General features: G+C 45.6%; 1 non-coding gene and 1 pseudogene across 1 annotated transcript; both read left to right on the top strand.

Moving 5' to 3' along the window:
* Positions 1-2,466: 2,466 nt before the first annotated feature.
* Positions 2,467-2,539, top strand: Trnas-cga (transfer RNA serine (anticodon CGA)). The gene has a single exon. It is a non-coding gene; the product is annotated as a tRNA-Ser (tRNA).
* Positions 2,540-8,682: 6,143 nt separating this feature from the next.
* LOC126102479 (5S ribosomal RNA) lies at positions 8,683-8,800 on the top strand (annotated as a pseudogene).
* The last annotated feature ends 1,466 nt before the right edge of the window (positions 8,801-10,266 follow it).

The following is a 10,266-nucleotide window of genomic DNA, read 5'->3' as shown; positions in this document are numbered from 1 at the left end:
TAGCCCGGCAAGTAGTTAAATGTCCATTAACCTACAAGCCGAGTACTCCGCAACCATTTTCAACCATTGACTATCTTTTGAGTGTTACTGCCTTCTTTATATAGCGGTGTTACGACTTGCGACATATAAGTTTATGTCTTGTTCGGGAGACTTTATGTTCAACGCGGTTTTCCCTCTCCTTTACGTCACTATGATGTATCCGCGTCCAATTTCTACTGTCAGTGAGTCTATCGACATTTATGATTGTATCGAGTTTGATCGCTGTCAGCCTCCAGTTGCCGAAGCTCAGATTCAGTCGTGTACTTGCTGCCGTAACTACACTCCTGGAAATTGAAATAAGAACACCGTGAATTCATTGTCCCACGAAGGGGAAACTTTATTGACACATTCCTGGGGTCAGATACATCACATGATCACACTGACAGAACCACAGGCACATAGACACAGGCAACAGAGCATGCACAATGTCGGCACTAGTACAGTATATATCCACCTTTCGCAGCAATGCAGGCTGCTATTCTCCCATGGAGACGATCGTAGAGATTCTGGATGTAGTCCTGTGGAACGGCTTGCCATGCCATTTCCACCTGGCGCCTCAGTTAGACCAGCGTTCGTGCTGGACGTGCAGACCGCGTGAGACGACGCTTCATCCAGTCCCAAACATGCTCAATGGGGGACAGATCCGGAGATCTTGCTGACCAGGGTAGTTGACTTACACCTTCTAGAGCACGTTGGGTGGCACGGGATACATGCGGACGTGCATTGTCCTGTTGGAACAGCAAGTTCCCTTGCCGGTCTAGGAATGGTAGAACGATGGGTTCGATGACGGTTTGGATATACCGTGCACTATTCAGTGTCCCCTTGACGATCACCAGTGGTGTATGGCCAGTGTAGGAGATCGCTCCCCACACCATGATGCCGGGTGTTGGCCCTGTGTGCCTCGGTCGTGTGCAGTCCTGATTGTGGCGCTCACCTGCACGGCGCCAAACACTCATACGACCATCATTGGCACCAAGGCAGAAGCGACTCTCATCGCTGAAGACGACACGTCTCCATTCGTCCCTCCATTCACGCCTGTCGCGACACCACTGGAGGCGGGCTGCACGATGTTGGGGCGTGAGCGGAAGACGGCCTAACGGTGTGCGGGACCGTAGCCCAGCTTCATGGAGACGGTTGCGAATGGTCCTCGCCGATACCCCAGGAGCAACAGTGTCCCTAATTTGCTGGGAAGTGGCGGTGCGGTCCCCTACGGCACTGCGTAGGATCCTACGGTCTTGGCGTGCATCCGTGCGTCGCTGCGGTCCGGTCCCAGGTCGACGGGCACGTGCACCTTCCGCCGACCACTGGCGACAACATCGATGTACTGTGGAGACCTCACGCCCCACGTGTTGAGCAATTCGGCGGTACGTCCACCCGGCCTCCCGCATGCCTACTATACGCCCTCGCTCAAAGTCCGTCAGCTGCACATACGGTTCACGTCCACGCTGTCGCGGCATGCTACCAGTGTTAAAGACTGCGATGGAGCTCCGTATGCCACGGCAAACTGGCTGACACTGACGGCGGCGGTGCACAAATGCAGCGCAGCTAGCGCCATTCGACGGCCAACACCGCGGTTCCTGGTGTGTCCGCTGTGCCGTGCGTGTGATCATTGCTTGTACAGCCCTCTCGCAGTGTCCGGAGCAAGTATGGTGGGTCTGACACACCGGTGTCAATGTGTTCTTTTTTCCATTTCCTGGAGTGTATATGATTCTTGCTGTTAGAAATATTAGTCGGTTGCGGTTTTGAATACTTGTTTACTTCCAAGCACGAAAGAAATGTGTGGCTAAACAGGTTATGTTCATTTCAGCAATGCTCTCGGCAGATGCACAGTCACTGTGTTTGCCTCATTATAATTAATAAGTCCAAACGTATTCATAAGTTGTGCTCTGGTGGATAGGTTACATTTTCCCTGAATGAGATTTTCACTCTGCAACGGATTGTGCGCTGATATGAAACTTTCTGGCAGATTAAAACTGTGTGCCGGACCGAGACTCGAAATCGGGACCTTTGCTTTTCGCTGGCAAGTGCTCTACCAGCTGAGCTACCCAAGCACGACACACGCTCCGTCCTCACACCTTTACTTCTGCCAGTACCTCGTCTCCTACCTTCCAAACTTTACACAAGCTCTCCTGCGAACCATGCAGGACTAGCACTTACCTGCGAAATGCAAAGGTACCGAGTTCGAGTCTCGGTCCGGCACACAGTTTTAATCTGCAAGGAAGTCTCATATCGACGCAAACTCCGCTGCAGAGCGAAAATCTCATTCTGGAAACATCCCCTAGGCTGTGGCTAAGCCATGTCTCCGCAATATCCTTTCTTTCAGGAGTGCTAGTCCTGCATGGTTCGCAGGAGAGCTTGTGTAAAGTTTGGGAGGTAGGAGACGAGGTACTGGCAGAAGCAAAGCTGTGATGACGGGGCGTGATTCGTGCTTGGGTAGCTCAGTTGGTAGAGCACTTGCCCGCGAAAGGCAAAGGTCCCGAGTTCGAGTCTCGGTCGAGCACAGAGGTCTAATCTGCCAGGAAGTTACATTTTCCCTCATTTCATTCAATATGACCTGTTTATTGACTCCGTTTTAATTGTATGTTAATTCATTCCAGGACCATATACATAACGTAATATCTTCTAGTTCTGTACACGTCGCTTGCACACCAGAATAGTTGATGAACTATTACCATAACATTTCCAAGACAATAAAAAGACAGTAAATACGGAGTATCGATGAGACTGTGGTCTACACTCTTGCACATGAATTAAAGAACAACTTATATGTTGAAATGGTACAATCATTGCCATCTTGGAAACTTTTGCCGGCTTTTCTTCCGTTGAAAGCTGGAGTAGAGCATTCCGATGTTACATGACCTACATCCACGGTAGCAGTTGAATAATTAGCACACCCAGGGCGGTGAGTTGTCAGTAATGGCTGTCAGTACTCACTGGCAATACCACACCATGATGAGATGTGAGCTGGGAGAGCCCCTACGCCCGTAAAGAACCGGCCGAATAGGGGCAACGTGACACTTGGGTAGCTGCCATCAGGTCTACATCTACATCTACATCTACATCTATATTTATACTCCGCAAGCCACCCAACGGTGTGTGGCGGAGGGCACTTTACGTGCCACTGTCATTACCTCCCTTTCCTGATCCAGTCGCGTATGGTTCGCGGGAAGAACGACTGTCTGAAAGCCTCCGTGCGCGCTCTAAACTCTCTAATTTTACATTTGTGATCTCCTCGGAAGGTATAAGTAGGAGGAAGCAATATATTCCATACCTCATCCAGAAACGCACCCTCTCGAAACCTGGCGAGCAAGCTACACCGCGATGCAGAGTGCCTCTCTTGCAGCGTCTGCCACTTAAGTTTGTTAAACATCTCCGTAACGCTATCACGGTTACCAAATAACCCTGTGACGAAACGCGCCGCTCTTCTTTGGATCTTCTCTATCTCCTCCGTCAACCCGATCTGGTACGGATCCCACACTGATGAGCAATACTCAAGTATAGGTCGAACGAGTGTTTTGTAAGCCACCTCCTTTGTTAATGGACTACATTTTCTAAGGACTCTCCCAATGAATCTCAACCTGGTACCCGCCTTACCAACAATTAATTTTATATGATCATTCCACTTCAAATCGTTCCGCAGGCATACTCCCAGATATTTTACAGATGTAACTGCTACCAGTGTTTGTTCCGCTATCATATAATCATACAATAAAGGATCCTTCTTTCTATGTACTCGCAATACATTACATTTGTCTATGTTAAGGGTCAGTTGCCACTCCCTGCACCAAGTGCCTATCCGCTGCAGATCTTCCAGCATTTCGCTACAATTTTATAATGCTGCAACTTCTCTGTATATTACAGCATCATCCGCGAAAAGCCGCATGGAACTTCCGACACTATCTACTAGGTCATTTATATATATTGTGAAAAGCAATGGTCCCATAACACTCCCCTGTGGCACGCCAGAGGTTACTTTAACGTCTGTAGACGTCTCTCCATTGATAACAACATGCTGTGTTCTGTTTGCTAAAAACTCTTCAATCCAGCCACACAGCTGGTCTGATATTCCGTAAGCTCTTACTTTGTTTATCAGGCGACAGTGCGGAACTGTATCGAGCGCCTTCCGGAAGTCAAGAAAAATAGCATCTACCTGGGAGCCTGTATCTAATATTTTCTGGGTCCCATGAACAAATAAAGCGAGTTGGGTCTCACACGATCGCTGTTTCCGGAATCCATGTTGATTCCTACATAGTAGATTCTGGGTTTCCAAAAACGACATGATATTCGAGCAAAAAACATGTTCTAAAATTCTACAACAGATCGACGTCAGAGATATAGGTCTATAGTTTTGCGCATCTGCTCGACGACCCTTCTTGAAGACTGGGACTACCTGTGCTCTTTTCCAATCATTTGGAACCTTCCGTTCCTCTAGAGACTTGCGGTACACGGCTGTTAGAAGGGGGGGGCAAGTTCTTTCGCGTACTCTCGCGTACTCCTTGGGGTCGACGCCCATCTGCCGTATCCTCACGTGCCGCTGAGCCCTGTGGTGTGACGCCTGATGTAGTACGATGTGGGGTCGACATGACCCATATCCAGGCGGAGGAGGAACGTCAGAGGCAAGGCGGTCACCTAAGTCGCAGGTGAACAGTCAACAGTCTGCCCGCATGGAAGTCCACCCACATGCCTCGAACCCTCCAGTGTTTGGACTGTGACCTACTTTCCAAAGTGCTACGAACATAGAGTGAACCGCGCATGTTTCCTATCAGCAGGACTGAAAATTATGTAATGCAATTGTTTTGTATTATTGTTTTTCATGTGTTGAATGAACTTTAATCTACGTGATTTACTGAGATGGAATGTACACACACTCTGCTCTCCTTAAAAATTCAATGTGATTGACAGCAGGACTGATCAAAGATTATTAATCTACTTCTTTAATGTTTCACTTGTGAAACTCACGAACTTCATTCTATTTGGATAATTCATCAGGCCACGTTTTTAGCACTATTAATCAATTACTAGATGTCCCAGTCTCAGAACTATTGATTAATCTCAGTTAAAACGAGTTAATGTTGTGAGATAACTCAAAGTCGGAACTCTAGTATACATCACTCCCGGAATGTGAGGGAAGTTATATTTTATACCACTTAAACACCGTATGACATTACGGTTGTACTTGTTTTACCAGTTGCTTTTCATAACATTACATCGTCCAAATTTCGTATATTTATTTCTCTGTAATGTGCTTTTTTAACGGTGTTTTCTTTCTATGATGATTTTGTATATTTCTATGTTTCTGCTTGGATAACACTTACTTTTTACTGATGTTCTTATGTGATTTTATCTTGTAATTTTATATATTTGCTTCATTTTATTTCTCACAAAGATCGAGTGCTTTCTGACAATTTTGTGAATAGTCATTGTCATGTATTCACACAAAATCTATATCTTGCACTCACTTGTTTTACATTTTGATATGCGTAATCTTGGCAAATCGTAACCAGTAATTTAGCAGACACAAGTGTCGTTCCAGTTATTGCGTTGTACAATCTTCCACGTGTCGAGGTTCACACGCTAGCAGTCCAAGTAACTGTGTTTTAACTTAACATCTGTGTGTGTGTTACCTTTCACGAGGAAATAAATGTTAATTATTGCTAAGTTCGTTACTATTACATCTCACAGCGCCATTCCGCTCCCTATTCAGAATTTTTAAAATCAGTCAGTTTTCTCCTCCCCTTAATAATGTTTCAAATTTATCACGATTACTGTATATCCAATATATGGATTGGTATGTACGGTTGTGAAAACACACTTGATCTCTTGGCAACAAATAATCCTGAGCTAATAATAAGCATCAAAACGGGTACAGGAAAAACAGATAAAAATTTACTTGGTCCCTTACTGACAAACAAACTCCTCTCCTTCCAAATTAAAGGTGTAAGTGTAAAGCAGATGTGGCTTGAATTCAAAGAAGTATTATCGACAGCAATTGAGAGATTTATACTAAAAAATTAACAATCGTTAGAGCTTATCCCATTGGTACACAAAACGGGTCAGAACACTGTTGCAGACATAACAAAGAAAGCGTGCTAAATTTAAACAAACGCAAAATCTCTGAGGTTGGTGATCCTTAACAGAAGCTCGAAATTTAGCGCGGACATCATTGTGAGATGCTTACCTTATGATAGTTTGTCTTGAAACCTGGCAGAAAATCCAAAGAGATTCTCGTAAAGTATGCTGGCGGATAGAGACAGTCAGTGCCTTTTCTGCGCGATAGCAATGGAAATACTATAGACAACAGTGCTGCGAAACCAGAAATACCTTCATCAAAGACGGCGTAACAAATATTTCAGTATCTGAACTAAAAACATTTGCCTACATGAGTATCTTAGAAGTAGATACCCTCGGAGTAGTGAAGGAACTTAAATCACTTTATAAAATCAAGTCTTCTGGTCCAGGCTGAATAGCAATTAGGTTCCTTTCAGAATATGTTGAGCAGTAACTCCATGCTTAACTATCATACACAACCGCCCCCTCGACGAAAGATCCGTACCCGAAGACTGGAAAGTTGCAAAGGTCACACCAATATTCTAGAAAGGTAGTAGGAGTAGCCCACTAAATTATAGAAGCATATCATTGACGTCGGTATGCAGTAGGATTTTGGAACATATATTGTGTTCGAACATTATGAAGTTTATTGACATACGGTCAACACGGATTTAGAGAACATCGTTCGTGTGAAACACAACTAGTTTTTTACGCACGAAGTGTTGAACGCTATTGACAGGGGATTTCAAATGGATTCCGTATTTCTATATTTCCAAAATGCTTTCGACACTGTACAACACAAGCGGCTTGTAGTGAAAGTTCATGCTTATGGAATATCGTCTCAGTTACGTGACTGGATTCATGATTTCCTGTCAGAGAAGTCACAGTTCGTAGTAACTGACGGAAATTCATCGCGTAAAAGAGAAGTGAACTCTGGACTTCCCCAAGGTAGTGTTACAGGCCCTCTGCTGTTCGTAATAGATTTAGGAGACAACCTGAGCAGCCGTCTTAGCTTGCTTGCAGATGATGCTGTCGTTTATCGTCTACCAAACTCATGACAAGATCAAAACCAGAAACAGAACAAAAATCTTTATGTTTGAAGCAAGAGGTATTCATACGACACACGTTGTAACTCAAAACTTATTAAATGTAAGCTTCAACAGAAACGACAAAATTCAATTTGTCTTTACCCTCCAGAACTCAATACGACCACGAAAGTCGAAGGACATACTAAGCAGTCTGAACTGAGCATTTAAACACCATAGTAACGTCACGGAAACGTATCACCGACGTGAACCTAACGTCTTCAATTTCTTTCGTTGCGCTCCCGTCGCGCCCGCTTCGACCTTCCGAATGCAGGCCGCAAGCTGAACTTAGCTGGAAGCTGCCGTCTTTATTAAGATATTTTTCTGAAATTGTTATCTCAGCTGCCTGTTTTATAACGCTACACCAGACACCATTTATTCAGTTATTAATAGTTGTCTCGTCGAGAGTAAATCAGTGTCCGCTTTCCAGAGCATGCTATACCACCGCTTACTTTTTTGGAGTACCATAAGCGAACACTCGTCTCGTGGTCCGTACAGCGTTGTCCAGTAGTACATACAGTCTGTCGGACTCAAAGCTGTCCACACGTGTATGACATTTTCTACCTTCCCGACTTTCTGAGGCCTACATCATCTTGCACAGGCCTTAGGAGTTATAAAATTTTTGCTAGGGCCCTGAAGACTGAATCGATTTAATGTCTTGCTAGGAGGCGGCTAGTCTTTCCTATTACTGAGCCACAGAACGGCAAAAACGCAATCTTCTTCGTTGCTTCCTCGGGGGTCTTCCGCTTGCACCTCCCTGCAGTTTTGAACCTTCAGCACAGCCACTAGCAACGTGGAAGCTATCCCCTATTACCAAAACACTCCTTCATCCTTGGCGGCCCGGGATAGCCTCGCGGTCTGGGGTGCCTTGTCATTGTTCACGAGGCTCCCAGCGTCGGAAGTTCGAGTCCTCCCTTTGGCATTGGTGTGTGTGATGTCCTTAGCGAAAGTCAGTTTAAGTTGGATTAAGTAGTTTGTAAGCTTAGGGACCGATGACGTCAGCAGTTTTGTCTCATAGGACCTTACCACAAATTTCCAAGTTTTCCTCTTCCTTTGCTTGCTTCTTGTCATTGTTTTCCAGATGTTCATCTTCTCACCGAATCTGTGGGGAATCCCCTTATTTGTTATCATGCTATATAATTTTCAAAATCCTTTTCTAACACTCTAAAACGCTTCAATGCTCTTATTTTCCGGTTCTCCCACAGTTATTCGTTCACTACCATACAATTGCAGTGCTCCAATCGTACATTCCCATAAATTTCTTCCCCATATTGACACCGATGCTTGTCGCTTTCTTCCTCGTATTAAGGCCGCGGTTTGATACTTGAATACTTCTTTAGGCCAGCAATACACTCCTTGAATATGACAGTTTGCTCTTTATATCAACTTTGCATCGCCCGTCATACGTTAATTTCCTTCCAAGACAGCAGAGTTCCTTCACTTCGTCTATTTCGTGGTCCCTAATTTTGTTGGCAAGTTTCCCATAATTTCGTTTCAGCTATTCCTCATCGGCAACTGCCTTGCCGCAGTGGATACAGCGGTTCCCGTCAGATCACTTAAGTTAAGCGCTGTCGGGCGTGGCCGGCACTTGGATGGGTGACCATCCGGGCTACCATGTGCTGTTGCCATTTTTCGGGGTGTACTCAGCCTCGTGCTGCCAACTGAGGAGCTACTCGACCGAACAGTAGCAGCTCCGGTCAAAGAAACCCATCGTAACGACCGGGAGAGCGGTGTACTGACCGCACGCCCCTCCTATCCGATTCCTCATCTGAGGATGACACGGCGGTCGGATGGTCCCGATGGGCCACATGTGGCCTGATGACGGAGTCCTTTATTCCTCATCGCTTTCATCTTTCTTCTGTGTACAATCAATCAACATCCCGTGCTCAGTAGACTGTTCATTCTCTTTAGCATACCCTGCAATTATTTCTCCCTCTCAAGCTTTCACTGTGGACAGGAAAGCCCTCAGAGAATTTTATCATTGATTTTATTTCTCCCTGAATTTTAATGCCACACTTGATCCTATCTATTGTTGTGCAGACGAACAGCAGTGAAAAGGCCGCGTCCTTGGCTTACACCTTCTGCAATCTGAACACTTCACTCCAGATCTTTTGTTCTAAGCGTTTCTTCTTGGTTCTCATTCAAATTGTACACCACCCAGGTACATAAATGTAAACACCTGTCAAACACCCGCGTAACCCACCTTCTGCGTGGTAGACTGCTGCGAGGCTCGCGAAAAGAGTCAAGGAGCTTCTGGGAGGGATGCAGAGCCACACCGACCCCAGTGCAGGGCCAGCAGTGCTAGGTTTCTCGGTTGATGATCCATGGCGTGAACAACTCGATTGACGTGGTCCCACAGATTCTGTGCTGTGTTTATAGCCTTGCAGTTTGGTGGACAGGGGGCACAATAAACTCATACTGGTTCTCTACGAAACACGCACTACACTGTGAGCTGTGTGGCACGTTGAATTGTCCTGTTGGTGGAAGCCATCGCTCCGAGGGTAAACAAACGGCTTGTACGAGTGGACGTGGTAACCAAGGACAGCATTCATCAGTTTGGCCTTCCAGAATGACTAGATTACGCAAGCAATGCCATGATAACATTCCCCAGACTATGGTCTGCCCCGGACTGGACCCTTTGTAACGTTTCACGTCGTACACTGTAACAGCCCAATTATAGAACCCATAATGAACACCCTTTTTGTTGCAAAAAGAAATAGAAAAAGCTGTGATCCTAACAGTGATGACAGCTACTGACAACAAAATTTACACTCTTTACAGTTTGATTAACAGTAATGTCGTGTAAATACTAATGCTTATCATAAAGGTTGGTTGGTTTGGGGAAGGAGACCAGACAGTGTGGTCATCGGTCTCATCAGATTAGGGAAGGACGTGGAAGGAAGTCGGCCGTGCCCTTTCAGAGGAACCATCCCGGCATTTGCCTGGAGTGATTTAGGGAAATCACGGAAAACCTAAATCAGGATGGCCGGACGCGGGATTGAACCGTCGTCCTCCCGAATGCGAATCCAGTGTCTAACCACTGCGCCACCCTGCTCGATATAAAGAAAGGACTGAATAAAAGAATACCATATTA

This window comes from Schistocerca cancellata, chromosome 9 (assembly GCF_023864275.1).
Source record: "Schistocerca cancellata isolate TAMUIC-IGC-003103 chromosome 9, iqSchCanc2.1, whole genome shotgun sequence".
NCBI lineage: Eukaryota > Metazoa > Arthropoda > Insecta > Orthoptera > Acrididae > Schistocerca > Schistocerca cancellata.
Note: the sequence above shows the minus strand (reverse complement) of the source record. Positions and strands in the feature narration are given on the sequence as shown.